Below are 23,676 nucleotides of genomic sequence, written 5' to 3' on the forward strand. Positions count from 1 at the left end.
GAGAAGGGATGGGGAGAAAGAGGGCAAGGAGAAAGAGAGAGGCAGTGAAAGAACGGAGAGAAGGAGAGAGAGACAGAGAGAGAGGGAGAGAGAGGAAGAGAAGGAGAGAGAGAAAGAGGAAAGGGGAGAAAGAGAGAGGGAGAGAAAGATAGAGAGACAAGGGAGAGAGAAAGAAAGCCGAGGTGGAGAGAGATAGAGAGAGAGAGAGAGAGAGAGAAAGAGAAAGAGGGGAGAGAGAGAAAGAGAGGAAGAAAGGGAAGTAGGGAGACAAGGGAGAGAGCAGAGGAGAGAAAGAGGGAAAAAGAAGAGAGAGAGAGAGAGAGAGAGAGAGGAGATAAAAAGGAAAAGAGAAAGTATAGGGAGCCAATGACCTAAGCATACAATGTGTACAATGAAGGTTTAGAAAGTATTAGAGATATGATTATTAGTGTTACATTGTCTTATCAGGTTACGCTTTTGGGATGAGTGGTTTCAGGACATGGTATTAGAGTTCCAGATCCGGAAGGTCAAGAGTTCGAACCTTGGTGAACCCAAAATTAGCTTTTTATAACATGAGATGTTTATTATTTCTGGTATCCGGATGGTTATTCCTAGTATCCGGATGGTTATTCTGGATAGTATAGGTGATGTTCATTTTATTCATAAACCAAAGATTTAGCCCATTGTACACATTGTACGTTTAGGCCATTGGCTCCCTAGCACTACTCAAAGGAAAATGAGTGAGAGAGAGAGAGAGAGAGGGGAAGGAAGGGGGAGAGAGGGAGAGGGGAGAGAAATAGGGGAAAAAGAAGAGAGATAAGGGAAGATAGAATAGAGAGACGAGGGAGAGAGAGAGAAAGAGAGAGAGAGAGAGAGAGAGGAGGGGGAGAGAGAAAGGAGAGGACAAAGAGGAGGATGAGAAAGAGGAAAATGAGAGAGAGAGGAGGGTGAGAAGGGAAAAACAGAGATAGGAGAAAGAGAGAGAGAGAGAGAGAGAGAGAGAGGAAGGGGGAGAGGGAGGGAGAGAGAGAGGGGGGAGAGAGAGAGAAAGAGAGAGGAAGGGGAGAGAGAGAGAGAGAGAGAGAGAGAGAGAGAGAGAGAAAGAGTATGTAATTTGGTTTTGAAATTAGGTTTTGATTTTAATTTGGTTTTGGTTTTGGTTAACCTGTTAAAAACCGGTTTTTTTAAATTTGGTTTTGGTTAACCAATTTTAAAAAATATGGATATGATTTTTAAAATGGTTTTATTAAACTGGTTAACCAAAATGTGGTTATAGTTTTTTAACCGGTTAACCACATTTTGGTTTTTTATGCACACCCCTAAATCTTATATTCTTATTAAAGCCACACAAATATATTTATCATTTTAATTCTTATAAAAATTTTGACAAAATTTTTCTTAAAATTTGATTTTTTTTTCACTTTTCAAGGTTCCATCCAAATCAAACATCTCTCAAATCTTTCTCAACCTTTCCAATGCTAAACCATTTCTCAACATATACAAATCAAATTTCTAATATTAATGTATTTATTTTCTTATCTTAATTTATCTTTTAAGTCATTAAATTTTCACACATTAGAGCAACAAACAATTTGTACAAATCCTCATTCAACCCACCAAGAGGCTTTCTTGTTACTAATTAATTTTATTATTAGAACTTAATTACTCAAACTTTAATAGAGATAACCAAACTATAAAAAGCTCATCAACTCAAATGCACATATTTTCTAAATTTTCAACGCATGTCGAATTTGTAAAACAAACATTCCATACCTTAATTAGTCAAAACTCAGAAATTAAACATGATGAACCACCCCTTTTTATTTTTTATTCACAGTAGCGGCTGGAACCTCATGATTTCCAACCAACAATACAGCGACATCAATGATCATAGCAACAACAGTTTATCTGAAATAAATTAGAATTAATGCAAAATTGATAATAAGCAAAATTAGAACAAAGTATCATAGTAAAAGAGGCAAAAAATCTCACCATGAAGAATAAGACAAGATGGCACAATAATAGTTCCGGCAGCCACCTCCAGCAACAACGGCGGTGGAGCAGCTCAACAGTGACAGTTTCATTCAACACAAATAGCTCCAATGGCAACCACCACGACAATAATGGTTTTGACAAGCAAAAAAGGGACTCAAAAACAGGCAGAGTTGAGCAAGCGAAAATGACTCCAAAAGTGGTGTTTTTCTGGTGACAACAAACTGACAAACAACCAAAATAAATCGTAGATGTTGCGGGTTCAAAGACAAGAACCAAGAAGATTACAGTGACTGAACAAGACCAAGGCAGTGGCTGAGACGGTTCAGCAGTAGCGGCGCTAGTGATGTCTCTTCGATAACGAGTTCTGTCGACGGCGATTGTAAGCGCGACGGTGACCCCTCTTCCGTCGCATTTCGCTTTCTTCCCCCTGTTTTAGGTTTGTTCTCTCCTGTGCTAGGTTCAACGACGATAAGCTTCTCCTCTGATAGCGACTCCTTTTGACAATGACGGTCGTGGCTCCGGCAACAAGCCTTAGCAACGGCGGTCGAAGCTTCAGCAGCGATCCCCCTCCCCCCTCTCTCTTTCTCTCTCTCTCTCTCTCTCTCTCTCTCTCTCTCCACACATGTAACCGCAATGACGACAGTGATAGTGCTTAGCCTCCACCGATATCGTCCCTTCCTTTCTCCTTCCTATCTCCTTCTTCCCGTTCTCCCACTTCTGATTTCTTTCTACTTCTTCGTGTTTGTGTGTGCATGATAGGGTGGCAGCAAAAAAGGGTGTGAGGGTCTGTGTTATAATAAAATTAGGGTTAGAGTTAGAAAAAGAGAATAAAAAATAGTTTAGATATTTTAATAAAATTAAAAGGTAGAGTAGTAATTTAAAATTAAATATAATTTAATATAATTATTTTTAAGAATACTATTTATTTATAAATTTACTAATTAGTTTTTAATAAATACTCTAATTTAAAATTAGAGATAATCTAATTAATTCTTTTTTAGTTCATAAAATTATGATATTAAATTATAAATCTCAATTATTCAAATTAAATTAATAAATTTTCATTATTTTTCAATTACTAAAACTTTAAATTTTAAATAAAAAATTTGTCCAATTACTATAATAATTGTTTAGTCCTAATTAATTTAAACTCAAAGTATTATCAATTTAACTTAAATATTTTTAGTAAAATAATTTTTTAAATATAAAATTGTAAACAATTATAAGAATTCATAATTAATTCATTATTTTAAATTTTAAATATTCAGGATCTTACGTATTATATTTTTTGTTTAAGACTACAAAATAAGAAGAAATTTCAAACCCATTTCCACGTTCTATGGCTACTAAATGTAGGAAAATATCGGTATTGTTAGTCGAGATAATTATTCTCGAAAAATTAAGCTGATTCGAAATGCTGGTGAAGGGTCAAGAAGAAAACAGAGGCAAAAAAGACGCACAGAAATTAATTGGAAGTTATTTGACACGGATTCGATTTAGACACCTTGCTAAATGAACAAGTACTCGAATGAAGAATCAAACAGTTGTTTGAATGGAGAATCGAGCGGTTACACAAGTAGAAAAGTCGAAGGCTTTCTCTAAGTGAGAAATTTATGGGTAACGTTCATGGGCAAAAGAGCGGGAACAGTTACCTAAGAATTCGCATACAAGGCAGCGTCATGTAATTAATGGTCGGTTATGGAAGTGGGCTATAAATATTAGTAAGTTTTAGGAAATAGGGATTGAAACTTCTTTTCAGAAATACACTCAAGCACACTCATATCCTAGCGAATTCCTGAGTCTGTGTTCGAGTTCAATTTCTGTAGGGTTCCTTCCACTATCTTTACCTTTTCATTTATGATTCTTGCAAAAAAAAAACTTTATCTTTTTGGCAAATTTTTGTTTCAAGCATTGTCCAATTTTCATGTTCAATTTACATTCCTGTACCTTTAATTTCTATGTCTAAAGTCCTTTGATCTAATCAAAGGCACTTTATTGCTTTCTTTAAATTTCAATGCAAGCCTTTTCGATTGCAGTCAATTTTACTTTTCGAATCATTTATTTTACACTTCTTTTTACCCTTTTTTGCACTTTTCGAACTTATTTTCTATTTTAATACCCGTTGATGAGCGGATAATTTGTATACTTTTTGGCATTGTTTTTAGTATGTTTTTGTTATGATATAGTTAGTTTTTGGTATATTTTTATTAGTTTTTAGTTAAAATTCACTTTTCTGGACTTTACTATGAGTTTGTGTGTTTTTCTGTGATTTCAGGTATTTTCTGGCTGAAATTGAGGGACCTGAACAAGGTTTCAATAACAATAATGGTGGAAGAAACAGGTTTAGCAATAGCAAGCCTTTTCCATCATCTTCTCAGCAACAGACAGAGAGTTCTAAGCAGAATAATTCTGACTTGGCAACTATGGTCTCTGATCTAATCAAAACCACTCAAAGTTTCATGACTGAAACAAGGTCCTCCACCAGAAATTTGGAAGGACAAGTGGGTCAGCTGGGCAAGAAAATTACTGAACTTCCTCCAAGCACTCTCCCAAGCAATACTGAAGAAAATCCAAAAGGAGAGTGCAAGGCCATCAATATGGCCGAATTCTGGGAGGAAGGAGCGGCAGTGAACGCCACTGAGGAAGGCCTCACTGGACGCCCACTGACCTCCAATGCGTTCCTCAATGAGGAACCATGGGAATCTGAGACTCAAGATGAGACCATAGAGATTCCATTGGACTTACTTCTGCCATTCATGAGCTCTGATGAGTATTCTTCCTCTGAAGAGGATGAGTATATCACTGAGGAGCAAGTTGCTAAATACCTTGGAGCAATCATGAAGCTAAATGACAACTTATTTGGAAATGAGACTTGGGAGGATGAACCCCCTTTGCTCACCAAAGAACTGGATAACTTGTCTAGGCTGCAATTGCCTCAAAAGAGGCAGGATCCTGGGAAGTTTTCTATACCTTGTACCATAGGCACCATGACCTTCAAGAAGGCCTTGTGTGACTTAGGGTCAAGTGTAAACCTCATGCCCTTCTCTGTAATGGAGAAGTTAGGAATCTTAGAGGTGCAAGCTGCAAAAATCTCACTAGAGATGGCAGACAACTCAAGAAAACAAGCCTATGGACTTGTAGAGGATGTTCTTGTTAAAGTTGAAGACCATTACATCCCTACTGATTTCATAGTCCTAGAGACTGGGAAGTGCATGGATGAATCCATCATCCTTGGCAGACCCTTCCTAGCCACAGCAAAGGCTGTGATTGATGTTGATAGAGGAGAGTTGATCATTCAAATGAATGAAGAATCCTTGGTGTTTAAGGCCCAAGGATATCCCTCTGTCATCATGGAGAGGAAGCATGAAAAGCTTTTCTCAAAACAGAGCCAAACAGAGCCCCCACAGTCAAACTCTAAGTTTGGTGTTGGGAGGCCACAACCAAACTCTAAGTTTGGTGTTGAACCCCCACATTCAAACTCTAAGTTTGGTGTTGGGAGGTTCCAACACGGTTCTGAGCATTTCTGAGGCTCCATGAGAGTCCTCTGTCAAGCTAATGACACTAAAGAAGCGCTTGTTGGGAGGCAACCCAATGTTTTATATTTAATTATTTTCTTTTGTTATTTTATCTTTTTTGTAGGTTGATGATCATAAGAAGTCACAAAAATAATGAAAAAAGCAAAAACAGAATGAAAAACAGGAAGAAAAACAGCACACCCTGGAGGAAGATGCTGCTGGCGTTCAAACGCCAGTAAGCCTAGCAGTTGGGCGTTTAACGCCCAGTCTGGCACCATTCTGGGCGTTTAACGCCAGAAAGGGGCACCAGATTGGCGTTAAACGCCAGGAAAGGGCAAGAACCTGGCGTTAAACGCCAGGAATGGGCACCAGCCCGGCGTTTAACGCCAGAAATGGCTCAAAACGTGGATTTTGATGCCATTTGGTGCAAGGATGCCTTCTCCTTGACACCACAGGATCTGTGGACCCCACAGGACCCTACCATCATTCTCTCTCTTCTTCCCCCATTCACCAATCACCTCAACACCTCTTCCCCAAAAACCCCTCACCTATCAAATCCCATCTTTCTCTTCACCACTCACATCCATCCTTCATAAATCCCCACCAACCTCACCCTTCAAATTCAAACCACTTTCCCTCCCAAACCCACCCATAATGGCCGAACCATTACCCCCCTCTCTCCTATATATACCCTTCTTCAACCCTTCATTTTCACACAACCTAAACACCACTTCTCCCCCTCTTTGGCCGAATACACCACCATCTCCCTCTTCCTCATTTCTTCTTCTTCTACTTTCTTCTTTCTTCTTTTGCTCGAGGACGAGCAAACATTTTAAGTTTGGTGTGGTAAAAGCGTTGCTTTTTCGTTTTTCCATAACCATTATGGCATCCAAGGCCGGAGAAACCTCTAGAAAGAGGAAAGGGAAGGCAAAGGCTTCCACCTCCGAGTCATGGGAGATGGATAGATTCCTCTCAAGGGTGCATCAAGACCACTTCTATGAAGTTGTGGCCTTGAAGAAGGTGATCCCCGAGGTCCCCTTTTCACTCAAAAAGGGTGAATATCCAGAGATCCGACATGAGATCCGAAGAAGAGGTTGGGAAGTTCTTACCAACCCCATTCAACAAGTCGGAATCTTGTTGGTTCAAGAGTTCTATGCAAATGCATGGATCACCAAGAACCATGACCAAAGTGTGAACCCGAATCCAAAGAATTATCTTACTATGGTTCGGGGGAAATACTTGGATTTTAGTCCGGAGAGTGTGAGGGTAGCGTTCAACTTGCCTATGATGCAAGGAGATGAACATCCTTACACAAGAAGGGTCAACTTTGATCAAAGGTTGGACCAAGTCCTCACAGTCATATGTGAAGAGGGCGCACAATGGAAGCAAGATTCAAGGGGAAAGCCGGTCCAATTGAGAAGGCATGACCTCAAGCCCGCGGCTAGAGGATGGTTAGAGTTCATACAACGCTCAATCATTCCCACTAGCAACCGGTCCGAAGTTACCATAGACCGGGCTATCATGATCCATAGCATCATGATTGGAGACGAAATAGAGGTTCATGAGGTCATAGCTCAAGAACTCTATAAGGTGGCGGACAAGACCTCCACCTTGGCAAGGTTAGCCTTTCCTCATCTCATTTGTCACCTCTGTTATTCAGTTGGAGTTGACATAGAGGGAGACATCCCCATTGATGAGGACAAGCCCATCACCAAGAAAAGGATGGAGTACACAAGAGATCCTACTCATCATGAGATCCCTGAGATTCCTCAAGGGATGAATTTTCCTCCACAAAACTATTGGGAGCAACGAAACACCTCCCTAGGAGAGTTGAGTTCCAACATGGGACAACTAAGGGTGGAACACCAAGAACACTCCATCATCCTTCATGAGATTAGAGAAGATCAAAGAATCATGAGGGAGGAGCAACAAAGACAAGGAAGAGATATTGAGGAGCTCAAGCACTCCATAGGATCTTCAAGAGCAAGGAAGAGCCGCCATCACTAAGGTGGACCCGTTCCTTGATTTCCTTGTTATTTATTCTTCTATTTTTCGAATTTTATGCTTATGTTTATCCATGTTTGTGTCTTGTGATCATTAGTGTCTTAGTGTCTATGCCTTAAAGTTATGAATGTCCTATGAATCCATCACCTTTCTTGAATAAAAATGTGTTTAATTGAAAAAGGAAGAATTGCATGAATTTTGAATTTTATAACAGTTTAATTATTTTGATGTGGTGGCAATATTTTTGTTCTCTGAATGTATGCTTAAACAGTGCATATGTATCTTGAATTTGTGGTTCATGAATGTTGGCTCTTGAAAGAATGATGAAAAAGGAGACATGTTACTGAGGATCTGAAAAATCATTAAAATGATTCTTGAAGCAAGAAAAAGCTATTAAAAAAAAAAACGAAAAAAAATATATATATAGAGAAATAAAGAGTTGTGATCCAAGGCAAATAAGAGTGTGCTTAAGAACCCTGGACACCTCTAATTGGGGACTTTAGCAAAGCTGAGTCACAATCTGAAAAGGTTCACCCAATTATGTGTCTGTGGCATGTATGTATCCGGTGGTAATACTGGAAGACAGAGTGCTTTGGGCCACAGCCAAGACTCAATAAATAGCTATGTTCAAGAATCATCATACTTTACTAAGAGAATCATTAACACTATCTGGACTCTGAGTTCCTAAAGAAGCCAATCATTCTGAATTTCAAAGGATAGAGTGAGATGCCAAAACTATTCAGAGGCAAAAAGTTAAAAGCCCCGCTCATCTAATTAATACTGATCTTCACAGATGTTTTTGGAATTCATTGCATATTCTCTTCTTTTTATCTTGTTTGATTTTTAGTTGCTTGGGGACAAGCAACAATTTAAGTTTGGTGTTGTGATGAGCGGATAATTTGTATACTTTTTGGCATTGTTTTTAGTATGTTTTTGTTATGATATAGTTAGTTTTTGGTATATTTTTATTAGTTTTTAGTTAAAATTCACTTTTCTGGACTTTACTATGAGTTTGTGTGTTTTTCTGTGATTTCAGGTATTTTCTGGCTGAAATTGAGGGACCTGAGCAAAAATCTGATTCGGAGACCAAAAAGGACTGCAGATGCTGTTGGATTCTGACCTCCCTGCACTCGAAGTGGATTTTCTGGAGCTACAGAAGCCCAATTGGCGCGCTCTCAACGGCGTTGGAAAGTAGACATCCTGGGCTTTCCAGCAATATATGATAGTCCATACTTTGCCCAAGATTTGATGGCCCAAACCGGCGTTCAAAGTCACCTCAAGAAATCCCAGTGTTAAACGCTGGAACTGGCACCCAAATGGGAGTTAAACGCCCAAATTGGCACTAAAGCTGGCGTTTAACTCCAAGAGGAGTCTCTGCACGAAATTTGCTTCATTGCTCAGCCCAAGCACACACCAAGTGGGCCCGGAAGTGGATTTTTATGTCATTTACTCATTTCTGTACACCTTAGGCTACTAGTTCTTATAAGTAGGACCTTTTACTATTGTATTAGAGGACTTTGGTAGCTATCTTCATTTTGTATGCTATCTTAGATCATTGGGAGGCTGGCCATTCGGCCATGCCTAGACCTTACGCTTATGTATTTTCAACGGTGGAGTTTCTACACACCATAGATTAAGGTGTGGAGCTCTGCTGTACCTCGAGTATTAATGCAATTACTATTGTTCTTCCATTCAATTCCGCTTGTTCTTTATCCAAGATATCACTTGTTCTTCAACTTGATGAAGGTGATGATTGACGCCCATCACCATTCTCACCCATGAACAAAGTGACTGACAACCACTCTTGTTCTACAAGCAATCAAGGCTCTAGTGAATATCTCTTGGATTCCTGATTGCACGATGCATGGTTGATCGCCTGACAACCGAGTGCTCGCCTGACAAACGAGCCAACCATTCCGTGAGATCAGAGTCTTCGTGGTATAGGCGAGAACTGCTGGCGGCATTCAAGAGAATCCGGAAGGTCTGACCTTGTCTGTGGTATTCTGAGTAGGATTCAATGACTGAATGACTGTGACGTGCTTCAAACTCCTGAGGGCGGGGCGTTAGTGACAGACGCAAAAGAATCACTGGATTCTATTCCGGCCTGATTGAGAACCGACAGATGAATTCCGCTATGCTGTGACAGAGCATATGCAAATCGCTTTCACTGAGAGGATGGGAGGTAGCCACTGACAACGGTGAAACCCTTGCTTAAGCTTGCCATGGAAAGGAGTAAGAAGGATTGGATGAAGACAGTAGGAAAGCAGAGAGACGGAAGGGAAGGCATCTTCATACGCTTATCTGAAGTTCCTACCAATGAATTACATAAGTATCTCTATCTTTATCTTATTGTTATTTTCGTTCATCACCATTACCATTTGAGTTTGCCTGACTAAGATTTACAAGATGACCATAGCTTGCTTCAATACTAACAATCTCCGTGGGATCGACCCTTACTCACGTAAGGTTTATTACTTGGACGACCCAGTGCACTTGCTGGTTAGTTGTGCGAAGTTGTGTAATGCCATGGTATTGAGCTACCACGTTTTTGGAGCCATTACCGGGGATTATGAGAGTTGTGAAAAAGTATTGTTCACAATTTCGCGCACCACCCGTCTAATTCGAGAACCTTTGATGCACTTATAGAAAACTGGTACGTGCAAAAGAGGAGTTGGTTTTGCTCCCAAACCCTTAGAATCAAACCACCATCGATTTGCTAAAAATTCACAAAACAAATTGGCATGCCCGATGGAACAGTTTTTAAACTGGAGTTTGTCAAAAGATTTATTTCTTGGTGTCATTTGGTGTATGCAATTAAGAAGTGGAAGGATTATTCACATGGCTGATGAGGTGTCAAATGTAACGACCCAATTTTCAGTATGTCTAGATCATACCGGAAACTGAGCGCTACCAACTTGTCTTCATAATTATTATCTATTATTTATTATATGAGCCTGAATCGTCGTTAAGGCGTAGTTTTTTTAGCGAGGTATTTTTTGAAAACATTTGGACTAATAAACGGAATCATTCATAATCAATTCGCAAATAATAACAGATATAATAGTTATAAACAACCACACATAAATACATCACAAACAGTTAATAAAATTTAGTGATCCAGCCTTTTAGTTAGAACGCCCCTAGATATAGTTAGATAATAACTATATACATATATATACATACAACATCCCAGGCCCTGACCTGTTCAAGAAGTCCCTAAGCTGGCGCCCAGGCTAGCCTAGACTCTATACTCACCTAGTCCCTCTAAACTACTAAGTGAGGGAAAGTACGTTCTAAGTCTTCAAAACTCAAGTCAGGTGGAACATCATTGAAAGGTAGAACATCATCTGTTACTCCTCTGCACGATCAGACATTGCCACATGACGTCTTTCTGGTACCTCATCAAGTAGCCACACAACAGGAGTCTCGTACACAGGATTTAGGTTAAAGTTCACATACAAATGGGGTGCAGACATTGGCTGGTCTCACTGTACATACATATAAACAGAGAATGAGATTCACCCTAGACTCAGAAGAATACCTAGGAACAAGTCCTAGATATGGTTTCCCTTTGTGTCCTTAGTGCATACGTGTCGGTGGTAAGAATACCACTCCTTCGTGACTACCGGCAGTCGGCACAAAGCTCGACCCCTTAATATACGCACAAGGGGAAACAGTGATCTTCAGTTCGTGGGTGTCCCCGAGATCAATTCACAAACAAAATAATGATCCTCAGTTCGTGGGTTTCCCCGAGATCAACATACAACAACAAATACGATCCTCAGTTTGTGGGCTATACCCGAGATCAATACTGAACAATACAGTAATCTTCAGTTCGTGGGTTATACCCGAGATCAACATACAAACAAAACAATGATCTTCAATTTGTGGGTTATACCCGAGATCAACATACAACAGTTCGTGGGTTATTCCCGTAATCAATGATTATCAGTTCGTGGGTTATTCCCGACGTTACCTAGCAACCTCTGTCTGGATAAGGCTTTCCTGTTGGCAATATCCACTGCAAGCAACCTTTGTCTTGCAGGGTGGAACTTATTAGCCGATATACGCCCAACACACTCACTTGAAGTAACCTTTGTCTTACAGGAGCACACTGATCTCGATACCTCTGTAAGCAACCTCTGTCTTACAGCAAAGCATTATAGCAAGGTATCCTAAGAAAGCATTCTCAGTGGTCTTACTACCATCCATCTGACTGCCACAATGCAACAGATGAACACATAGATATCTCTGGGGTTTCCTTAACGCAACAAATGACCTTTCAACAGGCCCTTTACTTGTTCTCTATTCTCTTTATCATATTACTCTTTTCTCCTTATATCTCTTTACTTTGTTCTGGTTTCTCTTTTCTCTATATCTCTTTACTTTTCTCTGATTACTCTTTCCTCTGTATCTGTATTACTCCTTTTCTCTTTATCTCTTTACTTTACTCTGATTACTCTGTTCTCTATGTTTCTTTGCTTAACAAATGTATTTAAAGCTTATGTAAATTTCGGTATGAATAGTTAGTTTGTCCTAAGTATAGGTTCATTAAGTCTATATTGAAACATTTTAACTTTTCATATTATACCTAACCCTAGTCGCAATTCAAGGACTAACTAGGTTGCCCTAGTTCATTCACTAATCTCTGTCTGTTTTTCTATCATTAAAACATTACAGACTTTTCTTTGGTTTTTATCTTTTCTTTAATTTTTTTTATCTTTCCTTTATCTTTACCTCACTAACATATTATTACCACTCCCTAAGTGTTTTATGAAGGTAATTATGAGATTCTACGCTTAAAGTTGTCTTTCTAAAGATTTTACAGAAAACTGCCTTTTCCGCATTATTTTATTATTTTTATTAAAATATTATTTTTAATTAAATATTATTATTTAATATTTTATTATTATTTATTATTTTATTATTAAATTTTCGAAAATTACCCCACTTTAACCTTTAACCTTTAAAAATTCACTTTTTACCACCCGTAACTTTTAATATATCTACTTTAACCACCCTAACTTTCAGAAATTACCAAATAACCCCTCAAACACCAAAATAATTACTTCCTTGCCCTTTATAAGATCTAAAAGGTTTTCTTCAATGTTCTTCACCACACTCAAAGTGTTCTTCGTGTTCTTCGTAAATTCTTCAGATTCTTTCTCTGTTTTTACCCATTTTTCAATCTTTTCAGCAACCGATTTTTACCATAATTCATAATAAATTTCCAGCCACTAAAACCCCATATTTTCACATGATTTTAACACAAATTGAACCCCAATTTAAGCTCTAGGGTTCGTTTTTCCAGAAGCCCTCAAGAACAACATTCATAGCTTGAATATCATCAAATTTCATCAAAATTTCAACAAACTTTCACTAAGAATAACTCATAGAAGCAATCAATTTCAAGCATAACCAAACCATATCATAATCACACATCTCAAAAACAATCAATTAAGATTAAATTCATCACACTCTACCTGGTTTTGCTGCTCCTAATTCGGTTAGACTTTCAGGTGGTCCTTAAGCACTTTTTCCTCCTAAATCACATCAAGAATAACTTTAAATCCAAAACTCTCAACTGACCAAATCTCACTCAGCATGTTAGAAAGGGATTTCTCACCTTAGAGTTGCTGGAAATTAATGTTTCTTGGCCCTCAAGTCAAGTTAAGCATGATTCCTAAGGAAGAACATCAAGAAAACACATGTTTTTTTGGTTTTCCTTGAAAACCGAATTGAAGAGGGAGGGAGACAGCCATCTCACCTTATTTCCATCCTTGATATGTTATATGGTTATGTAGAGAAAGAAGAGAGGATCATTTTGGTGAAATCGGAGTTTTGATTTGAGTTTTAGTTCAGAAGAAATCAAGCTTTGAAGATTAAGTGTTCATGAAAGTTTCTCTCTTTTCTCTATTCTCATTTTCGTCCAAAGGGAGTAAATGACCAGCCTTGGAGTGTCTTGGGGGTGTAGATTGAGTTGTGATTGGTTGGCTTGGAGGTGGGTTAAAATAATATTAAAATATCCCAGGTGTATAACTACTAAAACTAGGTGTATCGGAACACTTGTAAAAACATCTCTAGAAATTATTTTCTGAGCTACTAGCATAAATGACACTAGTAAAATATTTATTATCAGAATAGAACATGTATGATGAGGCCTTAGATTTTCTAAAGTCATCAGAGAGTGCTAGTGCTAAGCTGCACCAGTAAACTGTGAACCCGGTTAAACCGATTTTCAGTTTTTAACTAAAACTAACCAGGTAACCTTATAATATCATTCAAGCATCTTCTAATACTAATGTAATGATAATATTATACTATTATCTCTCTTCTCTCATGAATCGATTATGGTTCATCAAACTGAGACTATTTACAAAAAATAAAATCAAAACTCCTAACCGATACGGTTCAAAAACTAGGTTCTTCGTGACTACGTTATTGAGCTTCCCTCAGAAAAGGTTCTATCTTAAAGATGACATAATGACAATGAGGACTGAGATACTTGATGATATAGCAGAAGTTCTCCCCTTACTGATCTTCCAGAGAAATCCGTATTTTCAAAAAAGATCTCACATATTCGAAAATCGCGGTTGTTACATCAAATGTGAATGGTGGTTCGTCCACCAATGACAGCATACCAATAACTGTGCAATCTTTGGACATTACTTCACGTTTGAAAGGTTTGGTTGTAAGTGAAAGTAACGCAGTTACTAGCATACAAACTGGAAATGTTGTGTTGGACGTAATATTCGTCCACGTGGTAACTTACCACCAGTCCAGCATTGGTTGGCCTCCTTATGGTCTTCTTCCCAGTTATACTCCACCATTGAGTAGTTTTGTTCCTCTTGTTCATTTCGGGAGTGTAAATGGAGTAAATAATTCTCAAAACCCACAACAATATTCTGAGTTCTCTCGTGATTACAATGTGGGCTCTATATCAAAAGCTTCTAATTCCATGGCGGTATTTCGATAACATGTAGAGGAAAGTCATCATGATTCAGTCAATTTATTAACTCAACAAATGACCATAATTTTAAATCCCATGATGGCTAATCATGAATCTAAATTCGAACGGATTGCTTGAATCGTTGATTTTGATGGCTGACTGGTGCACAAAATTGTGATCTCAATGGCGCCAACAACTTGAAATGCATAATTGTAATCTCAACTATTTTTCACAACTTCGCACAACTAACCAACAAGTGCACTGGGTCGTCCAAGTAATAAACCTTATGTGAGTAAGGGTCAATCCCACGGAGATTGTCGGCTTGAAGCAAGCTATGGTCATCTTGTAAATCTCAGTAAGGAAGATTCAAATGATTATAGTGTTTTGATAATTAAAAGAAAAATAAAACATAAAATAAAGATAGAGATACTTATGCAATTCAGTGGTGGGAATTTCAGATAAGCGTATGGAGATGCGTTATTCCTTTTGAATCTCGCTTTCCTACTGCCTTCATCCAATCCTTCATACTCCTTTTTATGGCAAGCTGTATGTTGGGTGTCACCGTTGTTAATGGCTACTTCCCGTCCTCTCAGTGAAAATGGTACTCTACGGTTTCTGTACGGCTAATCAACTGTCGGATTTCTCGTCTCGGATGAAAAATACCATGCACAAATATCGTATGGCTAATCAGCTGTTGGTTCTCGATCGTGTAAAAATAGGATTTACTATCTTTTTGTGTCTGTCACTACGCCCTACAGTCGCGAGTTTGATGCTCGTCACAGTCATCCCATCCCAAATCCTACTCGGAATACCACAGACAAGGTTTAGACTTTCCGGATCTCAGGAATGCTGCCAATGGATTCTAGCCTATACCACGAAGACTCTAATATCAGATTCAGATGTCCCATTTTCAGAGGAGAGTCGATGTGCATCATTGATTAGAAACCCAAGAGATATACATTTAAGCTTGTTTTCATGTAGAACGGAAGTGGTTGTCAATCACGCGTTCATAAGTGAGAATGGTGATGAGTGTCACATAATCATCACATTCATCATGTTCTTGTATGCGAATGAATATCTTAGAATAAGAATAAGCATGAATTGAATAGAAGAACAATAGTACTTTGCATTAATACTCGAGGAACAACAGAACTTCACACCTTAATCTATGGTGTGTAGAAACTCCACCGTTGAAAATACATAAGTGATAATGGTGTTCATTGGTTTCAGCCCCAGAGGGGGAACCAGAATAACCAAGACCTTGGTCTAGGGACTATACATCCAAAGATGTCTAATACAATAGTAAAAAGTTCTATTTATACTAAACTAGTTACTAGGGTTACAGAAACAAGTAAATGATGCAAAAATCCACTTCCGGGCCAACTTGGTGTGTGATTGGGCTGAGCGTTAAAGCTTTCACGTGTAGAGGCCTTGGTTGGATTTAAACGCCAGTTTGTAACTTATTTCTGGCATTTGACTCTAGCTTACAACTTGTTTCTGGCGTTTAACGCTAGAATAGGGCAAAAAGCTGGCATTGAATGCCAGTTTGCGTCGTCTAAACTCGGGAAAAGTATAGACTATTATATATTGATGGAAAGCCCTGGATGTCTACTTTCCAATTCAATTGAGAGCGCACCATTTGGACCCCCTTTAGCTCCAAAAATTATATTTCGAGTCAAGGGAGGTTAGAATCCAACAGCATCTATAGTCCTTCTTCAACCTCTGAATCAGATTTTTGCTCAGGTCCCTCAATTTCAGCCAAAAAATACCTGAAATCATAGAAAAACACACAAACTCATAGTAAAGTCTATAAATGTGAATTTTGCTTAAAAAATAATAAAAATAAACTAAAAACTAACTAAATCATACTAAAAACTATCTAAAAACAATGCCAAAAAGCATATAAATTATCCGCTCATCACAACACCAAACTTAAATTGTTGCTTGTCCCCAAGCAACTGAAAACAAAATAGGATAAAAAAAGAGAATATACAATGAATCTCACAATATCAATGAAACTTAGTCCTAATTAGATGAGCGGGGCTAGTAGCTTTTTGCTTCTAAACAGTTTTGACATCTCACTTTATCCTTTGAAATTCAGAATGATTGGCATCTATAGGAACTCAGAATTTTAGATAATGTTATTGATTCTCCTAGTTCAGTATGTTGATTCTTGAACATAGCTACTTTATGAGTTTTGGCCGTGACCCTAAGCACTTTATTTTCCCGTATTACCACCGGATACATAAATGCCACAGACACATAACTGGGTGAACCTTTTCAGATTATGACTCAGCTTTGCTAAAGTCCCCAGTTAGAGGTGTCTAGAGTTCTTAAGCACACTCTTTTGCTTTGGATCACGACTTTAACCACTCAGTCTCAAGCTTTTCACTTGGACCTTCATGACACAAGCACATGGTTAGGGACAACTTGATTTAGCCGCTTAGGCCTGGATTTTATTTCCTTGGGCCCTCCTATCCATTAATGCTCAAAGCCTTGGATCCTTTTTACCCTTGCCTTTTGGTTTAAAGGGCTATTGGCTTTTTCTGCTTGCTTTTTCTTTTTCTTTTAATTTTTGCTTTTCTTTTGCCATTTTTTTCGCAAGACTTGTTATTCACTACGTTTTCTTGCTTCAAGAATCAATTTCATGATTTTTCAGATTATCAATAACATTTCTCTTTGTTCATCATTCTTTCAAGAGCCAACAATTTTAACATTCATAAACTTCACTATAAAAAATATGCACTGTTCAAGCATTCATTCAGAAAACAAAAAGTATTGCCACCACATCAAAATAATTAAACTAATTTCAAGATAAAATTTGAAATCCAAGTACTTCTTGTTCTTTTGTAATTAAAACATTTTTCATTTACGAGAGGTGAAGGATTCATGGAATTATTCATAGCTTTAAGGCATAGACACTAGATACTAGACACTAATGATCATGTAATAAAGACACAAAACATAGCCAAACATAAAGCTCAAAACCGAAAACAGAAAAATAAATAGATAAGGAGATTAAGGAATGAGTCCACCTTAGTGAGGGTGGCGTCTTCCTCTTGAAGAACCAATGGTGCTCTTGAGCTCCTCTATGTCTCTTCCTTGCCTTTGTTGCTCCTCCCTCATAGCTTTTTGATGTTCTCTAATCCCATAGAGAATGATGGAGTACTCTTAGTGCTCTACCCTTAGTTGGTCCATGTTGTAACTCAAGCCTTCCAAGGAGGTGTTGAGTTGTTCCCAATAGTTGTGTGGAGGAAATTGCATCCCTTGAGACATCTCAGGAATTTCTTGATGAGGATCTTCCTCATGCTTTTGTTGAGGTCCATGAATGGGCTCTCTTGTTTGCTCCATCCTTTTCTTAGTGATGGGCTTGTCCTCTTCAATGAGGATGTCTATGTCAATCCCAGCTAAATTACATAGATGACAAATGAGATGAGGAAAGACTAACCTTGCCAAGGTGGATGACTTGTCAGCCACTTTGTAGAGTTCTAGAGGTATGATCTCATGAACTTCCACTTCCTCCCCAATCATGATACTATAGATCATGATGGCCCGATCCACAGTCACTTCAGATCGGTTGCTAGTAGGAATAATGGAGCGTTGGATGAACTCCAACTATCCTCTAGCCACAGGCTTAAGGTCCGGTCTTCTCAATTGAATCGGATTGCCTCTTGAGTCTCTTTTCCATTGAGCTCCTTCCACACATATGTCCATGATGACTTGGTCCAACCTTTAATCAAAGTTGACCCTTCTAGTGTAGGGGCGTGCATTTTCTTGCATCATTGGCAAGTGGAACGCCAACCTTACATTTTTTGGACTGAAATCTGAGTATTTTCCCCGAACCATTGTAAGCCAATTCTTTAGATTTGGGTTCATACTTTGATCATGGTTCCTAGTGATCCATGCATTAGCATAGAACTCTTGAACCACTAAGATTCTGACTTGTTGAAAGGGGTTGGTGAGAACTTCCCAACCTCTTCTTCGGATCTCATGTCGAATCTCTAGATACTCATTTTTCTTGAGCATGAAACGGACCTCATGGATCACCTTCTTCTTGGCCACAACTTCAAAGAAGTGGTCTTGATGGACCTTTGAGATGAATCTCTCTATCTTCCATGACTCGGAGGTGGAAGCTTTTGCCTTCCCTTTCCTCTTTCTAGAGGTTTCTCTGGCCTTAGGTGCCATAAATGGTTATGGAAAAATAAAAAGCAATGCTTTTACCACACCAAACTTTAAATATTTGCTCATCCTCGAGCAAAAGAAGAAAGAAAGAAGGGGAGGAGGACGACAATGAAGGAGATGGAGGGTGATATGTGGTTCGGCCAAGAGGGGGGAAAGGTGTTTTTGTTTTGTGAAAATGATGGAGTAGTGAGGATTTATATAGGAGTGAGAAGGTTAGGTTGGGATCCTGTGGGGTCCACAGAGCCTGAGTGGTCAAGGATTTCTCATCCCTGCTCCTTTTAAGCGTGCAAAACGCCCTTAGTGTGCAATCCTGGTGTTTAACGCCAGACTGCTGCTTGTTTCTGGCGTTAAACGCCAACTTTTATTCCTTTCCTGGCATTAAACACCAAGCTGCAACCTATTTCTGGCATTTAATGCCAATTTGTTGCTTCTTTTTGGTGTTTAACGCCAGTCTAGTACTTCTTTCTGGCATTTAACGCCAGATTGTAACCTCTTTCTGGCGTTTAACGCCAGTCTGGTGCTTCTTTCTGGCGTTTAACGCCCAGAATGGTGCCAGACTGGGCGTTAAACGCCCATTCTGCTACCCTTACTGGCGTTTAAACGCCAGTAAGTTTCTCCTCCAGGGTGTGATATTTTTAATGCTATTTTTTATTTATCTTTAAAATTTTTTGCACTTGTTTTTGTGACTCCACATGATCATCAACCTAAAGAAAAGAAAATAACATAGAAAAATAAAGTTGGGTTGCCTCCCAATAAGCGCTTCTTTAATGTCAATAGCTTGACAGTGAGCTCTCATGGAGCTTCACAGATGTTCAGAGCATTGTTGGGACTTCCCAACACCAAACTTAGAGTTTGAATATGGGGGTTCAACACCAAACTTAGAGTTTGGTTGTGGCCTCCCAATACCAAACTTAGAGTTTGACTGTGCATTGAGAGAAACTTTTCTTGCTTCCTCTCCATGGTTACAGAGGGAGATCCTTGAGTTTTAAACACAAGGTAGTCCTCATTTAATTGAAGAATCAACTCTCCTCTGTCCACATTAATCACAGCTTTTGCTGTGGCTAGGAAGGGTCTTCCAAGGATGATGGATTCATCCTCATCCTTCCCAGTGTCTAGGATTATGAAATCAGCTGGGATGTAAAGGCCTTTGACCTTTACTAGCACGTCCTCTACCTGTCCATAAGCCTTTTTCATGGATTTGTCTGCCATCTCTAATGAGAATTTGGTAGCCTATACCTCAAAGATTCCTAGTTTTTCCATTACAGAAAGTGGCATTAAGTTTATTTTTGATCCCAGGTCACACAAAGCCTTTTCAAAGGTCATGGTGCCTATGGTACAGGGAATTAAGAATTTACCAGGATCCTCTTCCTTTTGAGGTAATGTCTACATAACCAAGTCATTCAGTTCATTGGTGAGCTGGGGGGGTTCATCCACCCAAGTCTCATTACCAAATAACTTGGCATTCAGCTTCATAATTGCTCCAAGGTACTTAGCAACTTGCTCTTCAGTAATATCTTCATCCTCTTCAGAGGAGGAATAGTCATCAGAACTCATGAATGACAGAAGTAAGTTCAATGGAAACTCTATGGTTTCTAGATGAGCTTCATATTCCTTAGGTTCCTCAATTGGGAACTCCTTTTTGTCCAGAGGACGTCCCATGAGGTCTTCCTCACTTAGATTCACGTCCTCCTCCTCCTCTCTAGGTTCGGCCACACCAAGTAAGGTTATGGCCTTGCACTCTCTTTTTGAATTCTCTTCTGTATTGCTTGGGAGAGTACTAGGAGGAGTTTCAGTGACTCTTTTACTCAGCTGGCCCACTTGTGCCTCCAAATTTCTAATGGAGGACCTTGTTTCATTCATAAAACTTAAAGTGGCCTTAGATAGATCAGAGACTATGTTTGCTAAGCTAGATGGGCTCTGCTCAAAACTCTCTGTCTGTTGCTGAGAGGATTATGGAAAAGGCTTGCTATTGCTAAACCTATTTCTTCCACCATTATTAAAGCCTTGTTGAGGCTTTTGTTGATCCTTCCATGAAAGATTTGGATGATTTCTCCATGAGGGATTATAGGTATTTCCATAGGCTTCACCCATGTAATTCACCTCTGCCATTGCAGGGTTCTCAGGATCATAAGCTTCTTCTTCAGAAGATGCTTCTTTAGTACTGTTAGACGCATTTTGCAAACCATTCAGACTCTGAGAAATCATATTGACTTGCTGAGTCAACATTTTGTTCTGAGCCAATATAGCATTCAGAGCATCAATTTCAAGAACTCTCTTCCTCTGAGGCGTCCCATTACTCACAGGATTCCTTTCAGAAGTGTACATGAACTGGTTATTTGCAACCATGTCAATGAGTTCCTGAGCTTTTGCAGGCGTTTTCTTCAGGCGAATAGATCCACCTGCAGAATGGTCCAATGACATCTTAGACAATTCAGACAGACCATCATAGAATACATCCTGGATGGTCCATTCTGAAAGCATGTCAAAAGGACACTTTTTGGTCAATTGCTTGTATCTTTCCCAAGCTTCATAGAGGGATTCACCTTCTTTCTGCCTGAAGGTTTAAACATCAACTCTAAGCTTGCTCAACTTTTGAGGAGGAAAGAACTTGGCTAAGAAAGTCGTGACCAGCTTATGCCAAGAGTTTAGGCTATCTCTACGCTGAGTGTCCAACCATGTTCTAGCTTTGTCTCTTACAGCAAAAGGGAAAAGCATAAGCTTATAGACCTCGGGATCAACTCCATTGGTCTTAACAATATCACAGATATGCAAGAATTCAGTTAAGAACTAAAAAGGATCTTCTGATGGAAGTCCATGAAACTTGCAATTCTGTTGCATCAGAGAAACTAATTGAGGCTTTAGCTCAAAATTGTTTGCTCCAAAGGCAGGAATTGAGATGCTTCTTCCATGGAAGTTGGAATTTGGTGTAGTAAAGTCACCAAGCATCTTCCTTGCATTGTTGTTGGGTTCGGCCATGTCTCCTTCTTTTTTGAGATTCTCTGTATGGTTTTCTCTGGATTGTTGTGCTTTAGCTTCTCTTAGCTTCTTCTTCAGAGTCCTTTCAGGTTCAGGATCTGCTTCAACAAGAATGTCTTTGTCCTTGCTCATGCTCATATAAAAAAGAAGAGGACAGAAAAGAAACAGGAATCCTCTATGTCACAGTATAGAGATTCCTTTTTGTGAGTAGACGAGAAGAGAAATAGAAGGATGAGAAGAGAGAAGAGGGAGAATCCGAACATAGAGAGAAGAGAAGGTTCGAATTATGAGTAGAAGAGAAGTGTTAGTAGATAAATAAAATAAATAGAAAGAGATGAGTGTGAGAGAATTTCAAAAATTATTTTTGAAAAATGGTTATTGATTTTCGAAAATTAAGAAAAGAAATAAAATTAAAATTAAAACAATTAGTTAAATAAAAAGATTTTTTTTGAAAAAGTGGAAGGTGATTTTCGAAAATTAGAAGAGAGAGAATTAGTCAGGTGGTTTTGAAATTAATTTTAAAAAGATAAGAAGTTAGAAAAAGACATTTTGAAATTAAAGTTTGAAAAAGATATGATTTGAAAAAAGATATGTTTGAAAAGATATGATTGAAAAGATATGATTGAAATTTATTTTGAAAAAGATTTGAAAAAGAAATTTAGAAAGATTTGATTTTGAAAATTAAAGTTAATGACTTGACTAACAAGAAACTAAAAGATACGATTCTAGAATTTAAAGGTTGAACCTTTCTTAACAAGAAAGTAACAAACTTGAAATTTTTGAATCAATCACATTAATTGTTAGTAAAGTTTATGAAAATTTGAAATGAAATTAAGAAAAAGATTTTGAAAAACAATTTTTAAAATTTTTGAAAAACATGAAAGAAAAAATGAAAAAGATTTGATTTTTGAAAAAGTTTTGACAAGATAGGATTTTTAAAATTGAAATCTTGACTTGACTAACAAGAAACAACTTATTTTAAAAAATTTTGACTAAGTCAACCCAAAGATTTCGAAATTTATGAGTAAAAGAAGGAAAATATATTTTTTGATTTTTTTGAATTTAATGAGGAAAGAGAGAAACCACAAAAGACTCAAAACATGAAAAATTAAGATCAAAACCAATGATGCATGCAAGAACACTTTGAATGTCAAGATGAACACTAAGAACACTTTGAAGATCATGATGAACACCAAGAACTTATTTTTGAAAAATTTAGAAGAAAAGAAAAATATGCAAGACACCAAACTTAGAAATTTTTAATGTTTAGACTCTATGAATGCAAAAATGCATATGAAAAACAACAAAAGACACAAAACAAGAAAATATGAAGATCAAACAAGAAAACTTGTCAAGAACAACTTGAAGATCATGAAGAATGCAATGCATGAAATTTTCAAAAAATGCACAAATTTTAAAAACATACAATTCACACCAACTTAAAAATTGACACTAGACTCAAACAAGAAACACAAAATATTTTTGGTTTTTATGATTTTATTATTATTTTTTTGGATTTTTTTTGAAAATTAATTTTGGAAAACGAAAAAGAAGAAAAATTTTGAAAGATTTTTGAAAACTTTTTGAAAACAAAATAAAGGTTGAAATAAGAAGAAAATTACCTAATCTGAGCAACAAGATGAACCGTCAGTTGTCCAAACTCGAACAATCCCCGGTAACGGCGCCAAAAACTTGGTGCACGAAATTGTGATCTCAATGGCGCCAACAACTTGGTACGCACAATTGTAATCTCAACTCTTTTTCACAACTTCGCACAACTAACCATCAAGTGCACTGGGTCGTCCAAGTAATAAACCTTACGTGAGTAAGGGTCGATCCCACGGAGATTGTCGGCTTGAAGCAATCTATGGTCATCTTATAAATCTCAGTCAGGCGGATTCAAATGATTATAGAGTTTTGATAAATAAAAGATAAATAAAACATAAAATAAAGATAGAGATACTTATGCAATTCAGTGGTGGGAATTTCAGATAAGCATATGGAGATGCGTTATTCCTTTTGAATATCTACTATCCTACTGCCTTCATCCAATCTTTCATACTCCTTTCTATGGCA

At 38.0% G+C, this 23,676-nt stretch overlaps 1 non-coding gene across 1 annotated transcript; it reads left to right on the forward strand.

Annotated features, from left to right (window-relative positions):
• Nucleotides 1-21,099: 21,099 nt before the first annotated feature.
• Nucleotides 21,100-21,207, forward strand: LOC112804244 (small nucleolar RNA R71). The gene has a single exon (XR_003202860.1). It is a non-coding gene; the product is annotated as a small nucleolar RNA R71 (small nucleolar RNA).
• Nucleotides 21,208-23,676: the final 2,469 nt, after the last annotated feature.

The sequence above is a fragment of the Arachis hypogaea genome, chromosome 5 (genome assembly GCF_003086295.3).
Source record: "Arachis hypogaea cultivar Tifrunner chromosome 5, arahy.Tifrunner.gnm2.J5K5, whole genome shotgun sequence".
Lineage (NCBI taxonomy): Eukaryota > Viridiplantae > Streptophyta > Magnoliopsida > Fabales > Fabaceae > Arachis > Arachis hypogaea.